Source organism: Panthera pardus, unplaced genomic scaffold, assembly GCF_024362965.1.
Source record: "Panthera pardus isolate Hobbes unplaced genomic scaffold, ASM2436296v1 HiC_scaffold_2, whole genome shotgun sequence".
Taxonomy (NCBI): domain Eukaryota; kingdom Metazoa; phylum Chordata; class Mammalia; order Carnivora; family Felidae; genus Panthera; species Panthera pardus.
The window spans coordinates 110,701,949-110,723,975 of record NW_026526765.1 but is presented as its reverse complement, the minus strand read 5'-3'; the positions used below and the strand labels follow the sequence as shown (position 1 = coordinate 110,723,975).

General features: G+C 39.6%; 1 protein-coding gene across 5 annotated transcripts in view; it reads right to left on the bottom strand.

Annotated features, from left to right (window-relative positions):
* The window catches only part of LOC128778304 (cAMP-specific 3',5'-cyclic phosphodiesterase 4D-like), a 475,712-nt gene that overhangs the window by 218,370 nt on the left and 235,315 nt on the right, over positions 1 to 22,027 (bottom strand). Inside the window, exon 1 of one of the 5 annotated variants that reach the window (XM_053907346.1) lies at positions 14,645 to 14,744. The exons of 3 other annotated variants lie outside the window; for them this stretch is intronic. The gene's annotated coding sequence lies outside the window, so the exon portion shown is untranslated. Of the gene's footprint in view, positions 1 to 12,473; positions 12,718 to 14,644; positions 14,745 to 22,027 lie in introns of those variants that run through there. One more of the 5 variants, XM_053907343.1, reaches the window with a different exon arrangement.

Genomic DNA, 22,027 nt, shown 5'->3' with positions numbered 1-22,027 from the left:
TTCAAGCTCCACTTGGGGCTCTGCACTGACAAATACATCAACATTAAAAAAAAGTAAAGCTTAAATGTTTATAGAATACAGTTAGTCCAAGAGGACAAGTAGTGTCAAAGTCATTTTGCAATATATCTTACACTTTAAAAAATCCTAAAATATAGGTTGCATGCAGTATGCAAAGGCGAGGATATGACATTAAAATGTCACTAAAACTACTGCCGAACTGTAAGGGTATAGGCTATACTCAATCACTTAAGACTTAACAGCACAGAGGCCATATAGTGTCACAACAGTATTAAAATGAATATTCAAAGTTATTTTCTGAAAAGGCACTTTGCAAAGATTCAACTAGACACACCTTTTTTGAAAAAAAAAATCTTCATTTGCACTACAAAATAGAACATGCAGAAATCCAAATGTATTCATCACCCTGGTTCTTCGTCTACTCATAAATAAAGCAGAAACTACATGTCTTAGTACTTGAGAAAATTGAACTAGATCTGAAATGATAATATTTAAGACTACCAAGGCAGAAAATTATAGCCTGAATTCAATCTGCTACCTGAAGCAACTGATGGCAGATAATGTAAAAGAAATTTAACATAACTATCAAAAAGTCCAGTGATACGACCTTTCCTTGAATTTCACTGCTGAAAATTTTCTGATAAAATTTCAAGGTTTCTTACAGAGCTTCTACTCTCTGACCCCACTAACTGAAAACCTACTTTTGCTGTAGATATTCACTCTACCATGAGACACACTGATTCTGCAGAAAAGTAGACTAAACTTTAAGAGATCTTCACAGTATGTCTATTTTTTAACTTACAAATTATCATTTTCTTTTCACAATACTGTGTAAATGATATAACTACTACAATACTGAAGAAAAAACTTTTTTTTTTAACTTTTAAGGTTCATTGCAGATAAAAGCATGCTCTTCTGATGGGTCTATGTCAGGTCTCCAACCCTGGTCAGTGAAGATAAGCATCTCTAGAAGCAGGTGAGAAAGTGTAACCAAGCAGACAATAGTCTGGGTATGGCTTGCCCAAAAAAAGCAAAGATTTGTGCAGAAGTGACTTATGTCCCTGGGCCTGCTCAATCTAGCAACTCTATTTTCAAATATTAAGATTAGATAGCTATCAAAGTTAAAAACCTATGGGGGGGGGAGTAGAGAATATGACATTAACATACAATTTAAACAAAAGAAAATCTACTTTGTACACTTATAAATGAAATATCTTCTTTTTAAAAGTACCACTTCATGGGCACCTGGGTGGCCGACTCAGTTGAGCAACTGACTCTTGATTTCAGTTCAGGTCATGAGGTCATGGCTCATGGGATCAAGCCCCACATTAAGCTCCATGCTGGGCACGGAGCCTGCTTGGAATTCTCTCTCTCTGCCCCTCTGTTGCTCACGTTCTCTCTCTCAAAAAAAAAAAACCAAACATTTTTATATAAATAAATAAATAAATAAATAAATAAGAATACCATTCCACTTGACAATACTCACAATTCCATGGCTCTATTTTTCTTTTTTTTTTTTTTTTTCTTTTGGTCAAATATCAGCTGCAGACTCACACCAGCTTGTTTAGTTAGATTCTTTCTAATAATGTTTCAAAAACAGCTGAAGTTCTACTAATAAAGGAGAGCCTTTGAAATGCTTGGTAAAGGAGAGACATAAGCTTTGGGGAGAGTTGAAAGACCCTGGAAAATATAGTGATGGCAATGGCAGAGGTATGGACTGAAAATGGGTCATATAGAAATAAGGATGCTACAGCATTCCACCTTTTAGTTTTCAGATTTTACACCTATGGAAGTAGTAGAGAATTGGAGCAGATCTAAAAGAACAGGAACCAACTGGAAGAAAAGGGGCCTATCCCATCCCTCAGGCTTGCCCCTTCTCCTCTTCATGGATCCTCCCCATCAGTAAATAGTGTATGTACCACTGCTAGACTCTATTTTGCACCCCATGCCACATCTCAGGGGCAAAGCCTAGATATGTAATGGCAGTGGGATTTGACTCCTACGACTTGGAACTTGACTAGGATGCTGAACAGACTAGATCACACATTGATGGATTAAGTCCATGCCTTGGAAGGCCAATAATCACTGGACTGTGAAGAAACAACTCACCAGCAAATGGTTTACGAGGAGCTACGGACAGCAACTAGAAGACCAAAGGATGTTAGTTTCCAACACCAATTTATGGAAATTGTGAAGATGGCACAGAGTTAACCAGAAAGCTCCCACCGTAATACTGGTAACAGATGCTCTGCTGGTTTCAATCATTTAATTTTTAATCTGGGCTCCTATAGCACAAGCTCTCTGCACCTTACCCCAGAGATTCTGAGTAAGTGCACTTTATTTTTAGACATTTTCATTCTTGACACAGGGCTCTGCAAATATAAAAGAACAGGCCATTCTCCAGGCATGCTAGGGGTTGTTACTATCTCTTTCTTACTCTGTGGTCTCTTTGTAAGCATTTAAAACAACAATAGGCTGATAAATGTTTTTCTGGCATTGGCCATAAAGTGGGAATATGTTAAAAGGATTTCATCTGCTTCACAGCATTAGATTAGTCCTTTCTGGAAAAGCAGAGGTGCTTCAGAGTTGAAAGGCCATCTCAGCTTTAAAGTAAAGAGCTATCCTATCAGAAAGGAAGGTAAATCTCAGTTGGTGTTTTTATTGGAAACACTGTTATTACAATTCTAGCAAAAAAAAAATTGATTGTGAAGAGAAAAGCACAATTATGTTAATTAATACTAACTTATCTTTACAGTTATTCAGATAATAACATCCACCTGACATACCTGGAATTAGTAGTGAAGTCAAGAGTATTAAATCTAAAGAAGCCACATGTATTGATGATTTCCAGAATAATGATTTAGAATGACCTTGTTAATATTTCAGAAACAATATGGCCCACATTAACCTGTAAATGGACAGAACAAAAAGGAACCTGACTCAATGGTAAATAATTCACAGAACTATTAGTGTAATAAAGGGCTAGTTTAACAAGCCATAAAGACACTATGCTTTAAGAATCTTCCATGCTTCTAAAAAGAATCATCAAGCAACCTTGATTCCTTGAAAAGTCGCTTAGATAAAACTCTTTTTGCTATACCCTTCTAAAATTATTTGTTAGATAGGCATGATAAGCAAAAGATAATATACCACTGCCAAAACAGAGACTAATGTTTCTCAAAGGAGGAACATCGCTATGTGGGAAAGCAGAAATCATCTCTTTGTTCTTGGTTTAAGATTCCTTGACAACCACAGAGTCCAAAGTTCACCCAGAATGTCACCATTACATTAAGGGGCAAAAAAAAAAAAAAAAAAAAAAAAAGATTTCTTCCCATGATACCATCATTATGCCATTATACCCTACTCATGCTCATTCATACATATGTCAGTATCCCTAGCTCCTCAAAGACACAACTGGAAATGTATTATTCTTTGGATATTAAGTCAAAGATGCTATCTTGTCCAGCCCTGCAAGGTGCAGCATTATTTATTCCAGTTTACAGACGAAAGAAGTGATTCACAAAGAATGTCTCTTGCCAGAACTCACCTATCTTTCCAACTAAAGTAAAAATAATTATAATCAGTAATAACACATGGCTTTTCTATGGTGTCCTTCCCTATAATACTGCAGCCATCACTTGATTGGGGCTTCAAAGCCATCTACTAATGCATGTGCAATATCATGTTTAAAATTATGTAGAAAACTTAAAGTCCAAGAAGCACTTTCATTAGTTGCTAATAATACAGACTATGTCATCGTAATGTTTAGACATAATCTGACTCAGCCAGTAATGAGATGTGCAGTCTTTTAATCTTTTTGCCTCCAGCTCCTAATCTGTGAAAGGGGAATATTAATGCTATCTACATTGGTGAGTCATTGAAAAGATTAAATCTTAAGGGAAAAAATGATAAAAATAGAATTTAGGAAAGACTCTCCAAGCATTTCCACCGATTCTTAATTGTCCCACACAAAATCTCTGCTATTCAGTGGAAAGAGCTTTTCTTTGCTGTATGACTACTTCCGTGGCACTAACAATACTCGAACTATTTCTGAGTGTTTCATGCAAGACAAAAAAATTAGTATAAGAAAATATACAACCTGCATTATTTGATGTGTTTTTTTCCAAGTTTGTCTTGTTTCACAAGGAGTCCTTAGAATGTTCCGTCTGAAGGCATTTAGCACTTCGCTCCCTCATAAAATGACAAAGGACAGAAATAGACTGCAGCGATCTTACATTACTTGTGTCACGTCCAGTGCTTTGGAGAGTGAAGCCATGCTACAGAAAGCGTCACTGCCAACAAATGCTGACAAAACTCAGCAGCCCCTCAGACAAAATGGACATTTTCTCTGTCAATATGGCCCCTCACCTCCATGGAGTGTCTTAAGCAATCCCAGCTGCAGTGGAATGTGGGTTGCCAAATACAGACACAATCTGTCCCCACTCCTAAAATGAGGTTGATTCTCGTTATTCTTAAGGAGTCACATACAAGCTGTTGGCAATTTGCTCAAGTGAAGAGCAAACCATATTGAGTAGTTGCAACACTTCAGAATTCAGACAGCAGCATAAACCAAAATGTGCCCAGAGCCCCAATTTACTGGCAATTTCTGGATCTAATAATAGCTGACACAAAGGGAAGAATGAAGCCTGGCACACACACCTCACTAGCCAAGACTGGCTTTGGCAATGCTAACCTAACGGAAAAGGGGGGCTGTTTAGTAATTCGCTCCCTCCTCGGTGCCGCATTACAAAACAGTCTCCACAGCAGCCTGCTCTGGCTGCCCACAGTGATGGTGGCTTCACTCTGCTGCTTACACATGCTCAGGCAGCAGCTAAAACGATGCTGTGTGTATTCACACCTACAGGAAATAGCACTGTGGAATGAAGTGCTGTGGAATGAAGCATTCATATAATCCATTAAGAAAAATAAATAAAAAGGTGTGAATGGACGGTTCATAAAAGAACAAAAATGATGTGTAAAAAATATAGGAGAAAAATTGGACCTCACTAATAAGACCACACAATGAAACAAAATAAGGAACCATTTACCTTGAAAGTTAATCAATATTTTTAAAAGTTTTTAAAAACTATTCATTCTTCATGAAATTGCAATGAGTTGGGAATGTTGGTACACTGGTAGGTAGATAGAAGAAATAACAGTATAACTTTTTGAAAAGCAGTTCACCAATAGTTACATTATGTTTTGAAAATGTTCACAAGGAAAACCAGGAAAGGGCTCATGCCCAAAATGCTTACCACAGCCCTTTCATATAGCAAAATAATTAAATACAAATAAAATGGAGAAAAAGCCTAATTAGAAATATGATTATAAAAGAATAAATGCTTAAGAAACCATACACGAAACATGTGAAAATTTTATTTGTGAAAATCATGTCACCTGGGACTTTTATGGTTTTTTTTAAATATTTCTTACATATAAAATAGTACATCTAATGTTGATCAACACTTTTTATCATTTCAAGTGAAAAAAAAACAGGACACAAAATTGTATGTACGACGCAATTATAACTCTATATGAAAAATTCCTCTGTATACAGTATGTGTAGAAGGAAATAATCTCAAGTCTTAATGGTAGTTATTCTCTGGCAGTGGAATGATAGGTAATTTTTTCCTGTTTTTCCCTATTTCCAATGCTTGAACTTCTGCTAAGCATAAATTCATCATATTTACTATCTAACTTTCGATGATAAATTGGAAAAATGTCAAAGCCACCATATTCATGTATTAATTTTCCCAGCAAATATTTACTGAGTTCTTCCTGTAATCATAAAACACTATGTATCAAAGGAGAGATATATGCATATGAGACATATATTGCGCTCTCCAAAAACTTGTAAGAAATACAGCAGGGTAATGGAATAGCAAAACAGAAAAACAAACTCATCCTAAATTTAGTGAATGAAATTCCTAACAACACAGTGGCATTGTACAAGATCACAGATGAAGTAAATTTCTTGGGGTCTTGTCCCTCTTTATGTATTGCTAATCTGGACTTCCAGATTAGTAATTCCATGCTCCCAGGAGGAGTCTGGACTCGAGGTGATCAAAAACTTTATTCAAACCAAGGAAAGGAATTTACCAATAAAAACTGCCTACAAATCTATACTTTGTCCTTTTCTAACCTATTGGAGGTTATCTATGAGTAATGTTATTGTGATACTGTATTTATAACCATAGGAAACTCTCATAAATTCCTGATCTTACGTATCATCTTGGCTACAAATTCCATTCATTTCAAAAATCCAGTCTCTAATAACAATTTCTGTGACAAGCAGCTCAAAAATTTTCAAGGCAGTTTCTTCCATTTATCAACAGTTTAACCCAATTCAGCACAGTTATTAATTATCTTGTAGGCACCAAGCACTAAACTAGACCCTCTTTATACAGGATGAATAAGAAAAGACCCCTGCCCTCATACAGCTCATGAAGCAAAAGTGGAACCACAGAATGCATAGAGAGCCCTGAACACTCTTCTGGTAGTTTTATTCCCCTTTTAGGATAAGTAGTAAAGGGAGTACTTTGAACCTGGTCCAAAGTAGATAACATGAATGTAGTATTAAAGGGGAAGAAAAGCATCATAACTAGATAAATTTAGGAAACCTCTTCTGAAGATTTGATGATTAACAGTGTACTTTTTTAAAGACTCAAGTCTTCCAGTAAAAAAAAAAAAATCTGTTTGGGGAAGTTTAATCTTGTGCTCACCCCAGCACCATCACCATGAGCATCACCACCACCTATTTAAAAACTAGACCATTTCTTACATTGTATGTATCAACATTCCTTGAAAAACTCACTGAGAAACTGCTCTAAACCAGCCACACATTTAACAGTGATAAAATGAAACTCAAAGATACTTAGTAAAGTTACTCACCCCAAGTCATACTGGTAGCTGTGGCAGAAACAGGGCTGGAGCCCATAACTTGGAGTCATTCCCATGCTAATCCTATGGCCTAGACATCACAGACAACAATAGTATTCACAAATTTTAGGCATTGAGGACAAAAACAGCAAAATGTTAGCAGAGAGCAGAGAAATACTACCAATACACAGAGTCGGCAAAAACTGGGAAGGTCTAAAGTGCACAGAAGTCAACAATACAACATGAATTTAAAAGAGAAAAGCCTGCATTCTCAATGTGGAGGAGACACCAGTCACAGTGAAGGGATCAGACTAGTTGTTCTCTAGGGTAGTAAAGTTCTCTGTTACTCTGTTTAAGCTCCAGAGACCATGACTTTATATGGATGCAACTCTGTTCCTACAAAGTTGATCATCCCAGAGGAGGCGATGAACAACAAAAATCAACAATAACAGAATCCTTCCCTGAAAACTATCTACCTTCACAATGAGTTCCTGAGAGAGCTGGTGCCCTCCACACTGGAATTTCATTAAAAAAATAGGACAGATTATCATCCACTGGGAAAGATACAAACACAGTCCTGCCTAAAGGAAAAGAGATGGACTTGATAAAATTTCAAACTCATTGCCAATCTTTCAAGACAGGCTGTGAGTCAGAGGCTGACCATCCTTTCTGTCTGCTATCGAGAGACTCTGCCTCCTATTCTACTCCTTTGTCTCGTCTTTTGATCATTTTATTGTTTACTGGCACCTCTGTCTATCCTATGGGGAGACATGAAAATGGAAGAAGACTGGAAACAAGTTATTATACTGAGTTCTTTCCAAGAGAGATTTATTTTGGGGATGTAGGTTACAACAGAAGAAGGTAAAAATTGTGGCTAAAGTATGATTTGAATTATATGAGCATTTTGTATCCCATTTCTTCATCAAATAAAAACAACCCTGAATCCTGGGATGGTAACTGCTGACCAAGCTACATTAGAGAAGTGGTGCTCCAGCTAATGTTCCAAACTGATTTTCAGAACCAATTTTTATACTCCAAGTCAGAATCCAGGAAGGTTTAACCCAATTCCTTTTTTCCCATGTACCCTTCCCTAACTCTCTCTGTATAATCAACTGCTAAAAGGAAATGATATTGAGAAGGCTTTAGAGGAGTTTCAATGTGTAACTAACCTGTCTACCTTTCTATTCAATTTAACTTTACTTTAGAACAATCTGAAAAGAACTACAGCACTAAAATCCCTTTCATTTAAAATAAGAATATGTAAGATTTTGGCTTATCCAAATTAATTAGCTCTAAAGGTCTCCAGATTAATTTTGCTCTTTATGAAACAAGGGGGTGGACTGAGTTTAACACTTACAACCTAAGGATAATGCTGCAGGTTTAGAGGTTTTGATGATCCTTTAAAAATTAACTTGCATTGATCAAGCTTAAATCCTCTTGTAAGCACAAGCCAAAAGAAAAACCTCTTAAATTAAGTACATAATAAGAAGAAATAGACAACTTTTGGGGCCCCATGTGTGCAGGAAATACATAAAAATGTTTCTGCAAGTGGTTATTCCTTTGAATTCCCCCCAACCTACTGTCCAACATCACACATTCACCAGAAAAAGCTTAAGTTCTCCCTGTGTCCTCTTGGTGCTAATCATGCCCTGTCACTGGGTGGGAGACAGAACTTCAACTCCGTCTGCATAATCCTGGAATAGACTGCTCCACAAAGCTCTCTGGACCCCTCACTAACCTTCCTTCTTAGCGCAAGAAACAAAGGGGGAAAATATGCATGCTAAGGTTCATGTGATCTACCATCACTATCCACAAAGCTTATCATCACCTGTGTAGAGCAACAATACTAACTCATTATGGGCCTGAACACACAACATGAAATAGCACAACTGAAGAATGGTTAGCTAACTACAACTGAGATGGTTCTGACCTTCAAACAAAGGAAAAAACACCTGGTCTAATAGCTAATTTCAATTATTTCGAAGTGGGGCTAAAAGACTTTGGACAGGAAAAGGGGCAGCACAGTGCAGCTTCTAAGAGTACAGGCTTTTGGAGTCAGGGATACCCAATGTCAAATCCTGACTCTCCCTTCTGGGTCACACACCCTGACATTTACCTACTGTGGGACCTTGACCCATGACCCTCAATTGCTTCCTATAAAGTCAGGATCATGGTAGTCCCTCATATGTGAAGTGTTTAGTAATTGTACCTACTATGATCATTATCTTCTTAACAGAAGGGTCCTTGGACCACAGGAAGCCATTTTTTATTTTAAATCTAATATCCTACAGAAAGAGAAGGGTTTCCTTGTCCTGTGATTTAATCTTAAAATATAATGATTTAACAAAAATATCAAAGACTCTAGGATCATCTCCGGTGTTCAGCAGAATAGAATGCAAGTCACATTAGTAAAACCAGAAATCACCTTCTAAAATGCACTTACATTGTACACTTAGATTTCAACAGTACTTCTTAGCTTTGTCAGATGCACCTGAGAGAGCATCCCTCCCAGAGGATAGGGTGTTATTTCAAACTAACAGGGGTAATGAGGGGAAGGTGGCATAGAGATAAGTCTCACCTGTCATTCTGTAAGATAACCCTGGGGAGAATACAATGTAGAGACAAAATGCAGTTGGAATCAAAGTAAGATGCACCTCGACTTTCTAATTTTTTGTACTCCGGGACTACCATTTGTTATTTGCACAAGGAGAGACAGTCTGGATGGGGGTGGAGAAGGAGCAGGAGAGGAGAAATCACAACAAATTATAAACAAAAAACCAGGCGTGGTGATTGACAGCTTCTCTTGGGACTTCCCCGGGGAGCCAATTAGCGCTGGTTGCTGAGGTGGGTTTGCTTGCTAACACAGAGGTGTTGCCTCTGTGCTAACCCACCTGTGCTACACCCACTTCATTCAAATGACCAAACCGCTGTTAATGAAGTTCAGAACCAATCACCCCACAGAGAGAGTTTTGCTAAGTCTCTAAGGCAGATGTCTTAGGGTAACTGGCAGGGAAACACCTTTAACGTCTACTGCCTTACTGGAAATCAAAACACTAAAATAATGATTTGGTTCATCCTCCCTGCTCCTCTTTTCCTTTGCTCCTTCTCACCCGAGGCAACAGTGACCACATGCTCTGTGTAAGTTCTAACTCACCGCACCTCCAACTGCTAAGCCCGTTTCCGTAAGTGAGAGAAATAAAGTTGCAAGAGCAGATTATAAATGCAGGCAAAGAACAAATGACAAGAAGAGTAATACCTCCAGCGTTATCGTCTCCACTAGCACTGGGAGACACGTTAACGTGAGCCCCACAAAACAGCTAAAACAGAATTTAGCAACATCTGGGAAGCTACCTGGCCAAACTGCTCTTGGAAGAAAATTCTTCATGGCGTTTCCACTGCTTCAACATACAGAGCACAGGATGCCTTGTGAATCCATTTACTGTGACGTCACACAACTCACACCAGTTTTGCTGTCTTGTCTCCTGATGAACGACCCCCACCCTCATGGAAGCATCCCTACTTGCTTCCTACTGTCACACCATCAGGCAGCAAATCTTGACAAAGCCTATGACCAGAGTAGCGCTGTGTAAAGCACTCTGAAAGGAAAAGGAAGTGCCTCCAAGTCCTTGGCTTTGGAAGGCAAAAATGAACAAAATTGACAACGTAGGTGCTACCACATGTGAAAAATAATAAACTAAAAAACCTGGGGTGTTCTCAAAGGGAAACAAAGAGATAAATGCAGGAAAGACTCCCCAGAGGAGAATAGATATGAGTTTAATTTTTTAAAGGTGAGATTTACATTGAGAAGGATGGATAAAACATGGAAAAATTTTCAGAAGTGGAAACGCACTAAAGATAAGCCCCACAAAATAAGACCAAGGATCTAAAAGATATTCAGATTCCCCCCAAGCTCGGATCTTCATGAAAACAACCAAAGGGTAATCAAGGATAGATTTCTCCCAGTATGAGAGAGGCCAAATTCTCCCAGAGATGGTTCTGTCCTCATCTGCCTGAGACAATTCTGTGTGCTAATTTGACCTCAGTACAAAACAATAAGATGGTACCTAAGCTAAAGAAATCACAAAAACGCTGGAATGAATGTTCTTCAAGCCACCCCCATCCTCTCTCATTTATGGGCACCAGCTTGCTCCATGAACAAATTAAAATTGGAGAAGAGAGCCCAGGCAAAATGAAATTCAGAGAGACAGGCACTAAATTCCTTTCAACTTCATTAGGCAAATGGAACAAGATGCCTCAGAAGGTGGAAAGTAAAGCTGGTTGCCAAATCAGCAACATGAAGCAAAGTCTGTACCAACAAAAGCACATCAATCTGACAGTGACTTTAAACTAGGGATGTGGGTTATGTCTTCAGGATCCATCCTTCCCTTTACTGGGATACCTGTGAGGTTGGAGGAACTTGGAAAAGTTAGCAGGGAACTGGGCACTTGGCTCACACCCCTACTCCGTCCTGCAGCATGGAACTTGATAGACTGTTTAAACTCGATAGCTGGAGAGAGAGAACATATACTGTGTTCCTCACCTAGAAAGGGGCCTTCAAATGCACTCACTCTTTTATTCAACAATTATTTATCAAGTACATGCTCAGGGCCAGGCATCACTGTGCTAGACACCACGGGTCTAGGGATGACAATTACAGACAGGTTCCCTGTTCTGTGTAGTTTACAAAGAAGAGGGCAAATAGCTGGAAAGTGGAAACACAACTGATACATTCCAAGAATGAAAATAACAGGCACAGTGCATTCTGGTATTCTGATCACCTCTCCTTCCCTCCACCGGTGAGGGTGGGGCTTCCACCCTCGGGGTACGGGGAGCACTGAACACATAACACCCAATACTGAACACCTGAGACCCACAACACTTCTCTAGGTACATTCGCTCATAGCCCAGGGCCGGCCACTGCTTGCCACACAAGGCCACACAGGGGTTCACTCAGGAACAGAGAGAACAAGCAGAGGCTATGGGAGACAGGTTTTGTAGTAACAGTCATGACAATAGGATGATGATGCCACAAGAGGATGTGACTGGCATGTTTGAAAAACTCCATAAGCTGGCAGGGAACTAAAACCCACCACTCAAAGTGAAGCCAACTTTGTGCTCGGTTCACGTGGTAAGAAAACTCGTTTGGCCAGAGTGCCTTATCCACAGTAGCACAATAGGAAAGGGAACTTTCGATTAGGGCCAGTTTTACCACAGGCCAAGGCAGGACATAATAGTGAACTTTATCACACAGGTGCACATAAGACAGTTCAAGGTCCAACCCTGGGATTACTAATGTTCCCTGGGAAAGCCTCCCTGTTTTCTTCCACTCCTCCTTCCCTGACATGGCAACCTGGCCCACGCATATGATGGGTCTCAGGAGCCACCCTATGAGACCTGTGTCTCAGGTCCAATGCTAACACACTGCTCCTCACCAAATGCTACCCTTGTTCTGGGACACCATGCCACCTTTCCAAGCTGAGTGCTGGGATGGCAGAGGAGGGTAAGGGGCTTGCTGAAGCAGCTTCTCTGACAACTGCATTCACTTCAAGTTAGTAAAGACACAAAGCCCCACTCACGTCAGTGAACATCACGAAGGCACAGAAGTTCAGAGAATGCTGGTCTCTCCTGAGAGAGCCGACAGCTTGGCACAAGCAGCTGCACACAGACACAGGAGGACGGGTGCTTTGCCTAACCAGGCTTGCTGAGAAGTAGCAGAAGGCAGGAAGTGGGGCGCTACATGCGACAGGAAGAACAGGCAGATGTTTCAAGGGTTGAGCCGACTGTTGACGCTCCAACTGGAGCAGACGCTCCTGCCTTGAACACAATGTTAACATCAGTAAACGGAAGGGAGAAAGACCAAAAAAAAAAAAAAAAAAAAAAAAAAAAAAACTATTTAGAGACATTAACATCTCTTGCAAACAGTGCAGTTTGCTTCCCCACAGCAGGCTAATGGAAAACCCTGTGAAAGCAGTTTCAAGAGACACAGAAAGTGGAATCAGACTACTTTTTCGTAAGATTTGTTAAGGAAGGAAATCCTAAAGTTCAAGAGTCTAGAAATCTCAAAGTTCTGTCGAAGAAAAAGGTCAGCCTCCAGATAGCCTCTGTGTTTCTAATTAGTTCCCCTTTCTTACTCTGCACCCCACACCGTGGGCAGATTCCGAGGCTGCTGCACATTCACCCTCGGGCAACCTGTGTGGGGAGGATACTTGCGGGGGGCTTGTGGGAAGGGCGAGAGACCCAGCTGCCTCCAGGTTTCTATTGCTGAACTATGACAGCATCCACACGATGTGCCAGCTACCCGCATCAGGCCTCCCTCTCTTACCCTGGCCCAGTCTTATACACACAACCTAACTCAATAAAATTAAAACTTCATTTCTAAGAGGGTAGAACGAAGGGCTCTGAAAGTCATACCTATCTTGTTAGGATTCTCAGTGAAGCGGAAATACAAAGTCACCGGACACATTTGATCTTGTATTCCGTGCCTACCCAAAAATCATCCCTCTGTTCTTCTGTGCTGCCGGCCAAATGATAATGTCCTGACCCTTTTCCTTTAGAGGCCACCAAGAGGACTGAAGAAAAGCCTACAGTATTATCATGACCCCTTTGGTTTCTGCCCAGACTACCCAGGGGCTGCTTCATTCTTCCTGCATCTCCTACCACCAGAAAGTTTGTATTGAAATGACAGCTGAAGAACATCACTAAACTAGGTGACAGAATGAAGCAGTTGGCAAAAAATAATTAACTAATTATATTAATTAACAATTACAAATTAACTAATTAATGTAATTATATACATTTTAATTATAATACCATCAGGAATTTGCTTGGGGGAAAGGCCTGGGAAAAATAAATCTAAGAGTATATTAACAGAGAGAAGAAAGGAAACCTTTATCAAGGCCCATTATTCTACCAGGGAGCTACCAGGTAACAGTGGACAGGATAGGACTATTGGGTGTATGCATGCACATGTGTATGCTTATGCCTTTCTGGTTTTTTTTCTTTGCTTTTTTTTAATGCTTATTTATTTTTGAGAGAGAGAGAGAGAGGCAGAGAAAGAGGGAGACAGAAGATCCGAAGTGGACTCTGTGCTGACAGTAGAGAGCCCAATATAGGGCTCGAACTCACCACCCATGACATCATCACCTGAGCCAAAGTCAGATGTTTAACCAAGTAAGCCACCTAGGTGCCCCTTTATTTCCTAACTTGTATTTTTTTCAAGTTTATTGATTTATTTTGAGAGGGGGAGAGAGCAGGGGAAGGGCAGAGAGAGGAGGACACAGAGAATCCCAAGCAGGCTTCACTCTGTCCGCACAGAGCCCAATGTGGGGCTCGATTTCACAAAACTGTGAGATCATGACCTGAGCCCAGATCAAGAGTCAGCTTTTCAACCCACTGAGCCACCCAGGCACCCCTTAATGAGACTACAGTACATAAATAAAAATATTTCAAATATACATACACATAAAGGAAAATTAGGACACTCCAAAACAATATGCCACCATATGAGCTACTTATTCTACAGGAAAAAGAACTTGAGCTGGAAGCAGATACACTCAGCTTAGCCTCTTAGTTGTGTGCCCTGGGACAAAACATTTACCCTTTGAGCCTCAGTTTCCCCATGTATAAAATAAGGATAGCACCAGGTACACTATAGCATTTCCCCAGCAGTAAATGTTACAATAACTGTGAAAGTACCTTTCCCAGTCCTGGTACTCGGAAGTACTAAAAAACGTTTATGTTCTCTTACCTTTTATACCACTGCTTTGTTCAATGCAGGGATTCCAACCTCTATTTTGATTCAAGGCTCTCTGCAGAGATTAGATTGTAGAGGGCTTAACAACTTGCAAAAAATTATCAGACAGCTGTTTCTAGATCTATGCTTGCAGATTTATTGCACCAAAGAAAATACTCCTCCTTTATCTACAAAATCTGCTGTCTGTGGCAAGATTTATCAGGGCCCTTCAGGGCTTTCTGACAAAGTAAGGGCATCTCTCCCTTCATTCCCAGTTGAAAGGCAGGCTCTACTGAATGTGTTGCTCGTACTGGTGGTGTTTTCTCCTCACTGCCTAGCTTAAGGTTTTGCGAAGACAGAATTGCCCAAAGCCAGGGAAAGAGAGGTTTTTCTAGCCTTGTACTTTGCCGACCATTCAGGCACCAGGCAGGGCACTACTATGGCATCCACCACAATGAATGACCCAAGCGCAGAGGTCGTGTCCTGCCCTGCCATCATTAACATGCTCAAGCTCACATAAAGGAAACTGCCAGATCAGAGAAGAAAACAAACATTGCCAGAGCAAAAGCCTATCACCATGCACACAATAAAATCATAAAGTATGGTCGGGAGGTCAGGAATAAGAAAGTAAAAGGTATCTAAAAGGTCTGTTCCCAGACATACATTATATATGCTTACTTCTAGGAGTCATCAATGACTCAGAAGCTATTCCCCTTGGTGTAATAAAACCTTGTCTCACAGGGAGGAGGAGCAGGGGAGCCACTCCCTTGAACAGCAGCAACCACAACCACCCTGAAGTCTCTCCACAGATGTAAAGGAGAACTTCTTCAAGTATGGTCTGGTGCCTCACAGCCTTCCAGAGCAGCCATGAGAAGCATATAACTGGAAGGATACTTGTAATGCGATCCCAAGTCTCTGGAGAACTCAGTTTCAGGCAAATGCTAAAAACCCAAGATCTAGTCTGGACTCTTCCTACAATCCCCCTATGGGAGAGTTGGCCAATTTTTACCCTGCATTTTCTCCTCAAGGAGAAAATTGTACTTTAAAATTTTTCTTAATCTGTGATCTAAAATCCCGCCAAAATTATATGACAAAATTTTTGTCTATGGTCAGATGTTCATTTTTCTGAGAAAAGTTCCTTACCATTCACCAGATCCTCAATGAGGTCTATGGTCCAAAAATATATTAAAAACAACTAAACTAAATAATTCCTAATTTCCCTTCCACATCCTGACTGTTAGAGAAAGTTTTTCTGATTATAAAAACAATGAACATTCATTATAGAAAATGTGAAAAATGTGGCCAAAAAGGAAAACATCTATATAAAGAAAAATATTTTTTTGTATTTCATATTTATGATGGTATATTCAATATTATGCTCTGCTACATTTCACACACATTAAATAGTCTTCAAAACCAACACCTCTAATGGTCAAATAAATTTCACCATAAGGTTTAAATTATGTTTTGTTTGATGAGCCCCCTGTTGTTGAACATTTATGTTGTTTCTAATGTGTTGCCATTATCAACAATGCAACGTTTTCCAATGAACAGTCTCCAAATTTTTATTATATTTTTGAAGGTAATAGGGAGCTATAGCAGATTTTGATCATAAAAATAGCACAACTGCTATTTGTCTTATGACAGTGGAGGAAATGAAATAAAGTAGGAGAGACCAAAGGGTTGGTGATTAGGTAAAATGTTATTATCTGAGAAACTGAATGAAGTGAGGCTAGACACAGGGTCCAGAAGTAAAACACATGCCAAAAGGAAATTACCATGAGTCAGTAGCTCAGAGACAGAGGAGAGAGACCAAGATGAAGCTGAGAGTTCTCATTTTCATGACTTGAAGATCAAATATACCACAACCAAGAGAGGGAAATAAGGCTGAGAAGCTGGTCTGGAGATGGGAAAATAAGCAGTCTCATCTCCGAAATATCACTGCAAAAATAATAACCACAGATGTGATTATTGAGATAGTTTTTTAATTGTAACAAAAGGGCAAAAAAAAAAAAAACGACTGTAATTTAGGACTTTAACTTATAACATAAACAGGGGGGCGCCTGGGTGGCTCGGTCGGTTAAGTGTCCGACTTCGGCTCAGGTCATCATCTCATGGTCCGTGAGTTCGAGCCCCACGTCGGGCTCTGTGCTGACAGCTCAGAGCCTAGAGCCTGTTTCAGATTCTGTGTCTCCCTCTCTCTCTTCCCCTCCCCCTGTTCATGCTCTGTCTCTGTCTCAAAAATAAATAAATGTTAAAAAAAAAATTTATAACATAAACAGGAAGGCAGGGCCAAGAGAATCACTGGCGTATCATCTATTAGTTTACAAATGTTGAAAGGTATTAGTAATAAACATCATGTATAGAAGCTGGACAGTATGCTTCATTCAGACCAGAATAATGTTTCATAATCATGACTATATAACCCAGATTATTTTTAAAGCCCATACTACATTTTTTATCTTTATGTCTATTCTTATAACTTACTTTTCCTTTTATCATTTTAATCAATTTTATTTCAGATAAACAAGGTAAGTGCCAGGGGAAAACAGAAGACAGAAGTCAACGTCACTAACATGCAAAACGTTTCTACATGTCATGGGCCCAGAGCGCTATTTCCCGAAGAAGGTCACCTAGGACTCTAATTCAGTGAAGATTTCTTTTAATCTTTCTAATGACAGAGTAAAGCCATTGGAAATAACAAGTAAAGATTCTCTCAGTGGGGCCTCCACTTAACCATGCAGTCCTTACATGCAACTCCGAAACAGTAACTCTGGACTTTGATTTAAAATGTCATCTTTGGGGTGACTGGGTGGCTCAGATGGCTGAGGATCCAACTCTTGATTTTGGCTTGGGTCATGATTCCAGGGTTGTGGGATCAAGTCCCACATCCATCCACTGGGCTCTGTGCTGAGCATGGAGCCTGCTTAAGATTCTCTCTCTCTCTCTCTCTCTCTCTCTCTCTCTCTCTCTGCCCCTCTTCCCTACTAGCATTCCCACTGTCTCTCTAAAAATAAACAAATTACTGTCGTCTTCTACTTAAATATTTACCATGTAAATATTTCTACATCATTCTTCTTTTTTTAATGTTTATTTATTTTTGAGAGAGAGTGCGCATGCACAAGTGGGGAAGTGGCAGAGAACAGATCCAAAGTGGGCTCTGTGCTGACAGCAGAGAGCCTGATGCAGGGCTGGAACTCAAGAACTGAAGCTGAAGTCAGATGCTTAATCAACTGAGCCATCCAGGCTCCCCTCTCCATTTACTGCTTTCAGAATACCAAAGAGAATCAGTGCCGGGCACAGTGACCAGTTGGCAGGGAGGCTACTGATGTTATTTCTACTTTATTATGAGGTTGCTAATTTTTTTTATAGCTATCCTCCATAATGTGATCAACCTATTTAGTGAAGGCATTTTTCACATGCCAGGCACTGATACTAACTAGGTGCTGATGGTATTAAGTTGAAGAAAGGGCGGATCAAGCTCAGAGAAATGTAATTGATCATATTCTTTACCTGCAACCGGGAATTAAAGCAACAAAGAAGCTAACCAGTTTCTTCTGACCTCTAATCTTCCAATTTCATTTTCTGATTTTCTTTTCACAGTCCCATACTGGGTGAGAGGAAGATTAACTACTTAATGAGAGTCAGAGAGGCATAATCCCCACAAAACAAAAAATCCCTATCAAGTAATTTTGAAAGCCAGGGAAAATGTCAGGAGAATGTTCTAATAACCCCAGGACTTGCCTGTGCTAACCTGGTTTTCAGATAAGACAGTGGGAAATACAGTACAAAGAGTTTGATATATCATTTCAAACAAAGCATGGCACTTAAATGGCTTCAAATTGAGTTATAGGCTACACTAGACCATCCTTTTACACACAAAGTGAAAGGAACACGAAATAATTTGAGAGAGTGCCACACAGTATGAAGAATGGCAAAGCATTTCAAAACTATGACCTATGCCCTAATTGTAGGAGAAAACAAAACTTGAGGTGAACCCTGAAAAAAATCATTTACATAAACAGAGATGTAGAAGGAAGAAATGGATTGGAGGGCAAATCCCGGGTCTAAGTGTGTAAGGAAAAGCCCGGAAGAATAACCGCATCTAGTTCCCAAATCAGGGAGCAAGAGCCTGGGGAAAAACACCCCAGGGGCTCTCAGTGTGCCAGGATCCCCCTATAAGACAAACAGTGACGTTAATTTGTACTGCGATATGGCCTAGAAAGGGACCATCAACCCTCCACATGGAAGTCACCACCAAAACTGTGCTCTGCAGATTCGCTAAAGACTATCTGAGAAAACAGACATCAGAAGAAGCAGTGAAAGCCAGATGGCCGCTGGGGCACAGAATTCTAGTGAAATACTGACTGACAAAAGTCAAAGTTTCCTTCAAAGTTTGCAATTACAGCTCCCTGGAAAAGGAGATGCCACAGATCTGTAGATCTTTTACAATGGCATAGGTTCATCACTCACTAAAGTAAAGTGTTGGCTCTGTAACCTGAAGGAGTTTTATTCTCCTCTGCCCTAATACTAAGTAAGTGTATACTGGGCAATGTACCACAAACAACCCAAGAACCAGTAAACAAACAACAACAACAACAAAAAGGTGAGAATTCAGAATACAGAATTTTGTCAGTTAAACCAGAATCTCCATCTGGTTCTGGAAAAAAATGGAACATAAAAAAAAAAAAATGAATAAATAACTGCTGTAAGCATATAAATAACACAGTTGCTAACTAAGGTCCTTTTTAGAATTATGATACCGTAGAAGAAGAAAATATGCCATTCAACCTACCTAGACTCTTCCTCCCCTTACTTTAGGACATGTTCTCAAATATTCCTCTATAATAGTATGACAACTGTAATGAACAGAGAAGCCATTCCATATAATGTGATTTGTGTATTTCTAACAGTTCCAAATACCTGGAAACTGCTCTCTCACCGATTTGCCATGGTTAGCTCCTTTCTTCTGGAAAGGAAATTACTGGAAATTTTGTGTATTAATTATTATTAAAGATACACTGTAATGAGCACACTGGGCTTGAATCTAAGGACACAGTGAAGAAGACAGTCCCTGCACTTAAGAAACTGTTGAGGAAGATAAACAGGAGGGAAATGAAGTTCGGTGTGATCACTACAACAGTGAGCATGATAAAAGGGTATCTAAGGCCTTCAGAATGCTGGGGTCAAGGAAGGCATCTGTTCACACACAGTATCTTACCAAAAAGGAGAGTGAGGATTAGGTGCATGGGAGAATAGAAAGACACTAAGTAGAGGCATCACCTACCCAAAGGCTTACAGAGAAAATGCAGATGGAAAATGCATTGATCAAGATGGAAAGAATTCCAGGAAAGGTGAGCAAAGCACTGAAGGCTTAATGACTTTTACTTAGTTGTTTTTATTTGTATTTATTTTTTTAGTATTTATTTTTGAGAGTGAGAGCGCAAGAGGGGGAGGGCCAAAGTGGGGAGACAGAGGATCTCAAGAGGGCTCTGTGCTGACAGCAGCAAAGCCAGACATGGGGCTCGAACTCATGCACTGCAAGATCACAACCTAAGTTGAAGTCAGAGGCTCAACCAACTGAGCCACCCAGGTCACCCTTCTTATTTATTTCTAAACTGAAGTATAGTTGACATATTAGTTTCAGGTGTACAGTGTAGTGATTTAGTGAATATATACATCACAAAATGCTCATTATAAGGGTAATCATCATCTGTCACCATACAAAGTTCCTACAATATTATTGACTATACTACTTATGCTGTACTTTCTATCCTTGTGACTTATTTTAAAACTGGAAGTTTGTACATCTTAATCCTATTAATTATTTTTAAGTCATATTAAGGAATTTAGACTTAATTCTGAGAGCAATGGAGAGTCACAGAAGCATTTTAAACATGAGAAATGACAAGAATAAACTAGATGCCACATGGAAAATAGGTAGCCTGAAGGCAGACAGGTAAGTCAGGGCACTGCAGTTGAAGATATCATGGCCACCTGAACCAGAGTAGTGGCTACCATTATGGGGAAAAGTGGATGAATTCAAGACTGAAAGAATCCACAGATTCTAACACTAAGTTCCATTTGGAGTAGAATAAAACACAAGAGTAAAACATGAGTCCCACATTACTTATCACTGAGATAGAGAATACAGGAAGAGAGACAGATATGGTGGAGAAAATGAGCTCTATTTGGAGCACAATGAGTTTGAGGCAACTTGGATAAATCTAAGGAAAGATGTCCAGTAAATGAGTGCTCACAGAGAGAGATCTGACCTGAGCATGTGGAGTTCAAATTGTCAGAACATGGATGTTTCTTGGTAACACTGAAACAGATAAGCACACCCAGTCAGAATGTTTAAAAGGAGAAGAGAATTCTCTAAACATATTGGTCTTAGGGCATTGTCTCAAGATCCATGTTACCTTAAAGGGAAGAGACCTAACTCTCTCCCAATATGCTGGAATGATTACTCTATCCCACTAGCCAATTATTAGCTGGTAATGAAGAGGAAAACCATGAAAGATGGTGGGTCAGGCAGATGATGGTGGAGGGGGGTGGGGGAGAAGAACAAGAGGAACATAGAAATCAGTATATTCATTATTTGTTCTGGGAATAGGGATGAAACCATCACAACTGGGATTCTTAGGCAACTGAAAAGCAACTTACAGTCAGTGACCATTACTTTAAAGAGAATAAGGAGTAAGTGCTATTCCATGACTCCACAATGTCAAGGGCAAATAACCTGGGAAAGATCATATAAGTTTCATGGGCTGTTGGCAGTTCTCATCTTAAAAACTTGGGAAGTTTTTATAAGTACAAATGTCTAGATGTCCTGTAGAACCTTGTTATCCAACTTGTAGTGAACTACCATCATCATTAGGGTCCTATGGGAGTTTGTTAATTATCATCTCAGGCACCATACCAGACCATGAACCCAAATATGTATTTATGTAAGATTCTCCAGGAGATTTATATGCACATTAAAGTTTGACACACACTGACTCACAATTACTTGAAGTGCTTCTTAAAACACAGACTGCTAAGTCAGGAGTGAGGCTTGTAAATTTGCATTTCTAACAAGTTCTCAATTGCTGTTGCTACTGCAGGTCTGAGACCATATTTTGAGAACTTCTGCCACAGACCAATTAAATCAGAATCTCCCTACGTGGAATCCAGGCATCAGTATATTTTAAAGCTCTCTAAATGATTCTAAATTTGCAGCCAATGTTGAGAACTACTGGTAAAGATATTTTTTCTGCTCCTAATTACATAAATAAGAAAACATGAGTAGCAACTATCTTCTAAGCAGTGGCTTAAATTCATTACTAAAGTGTTCTCTAATGTAAGATTAATTTTGATTAATCAAAGCAGGAAGAAAAATACAGCTTCATCCTTAGT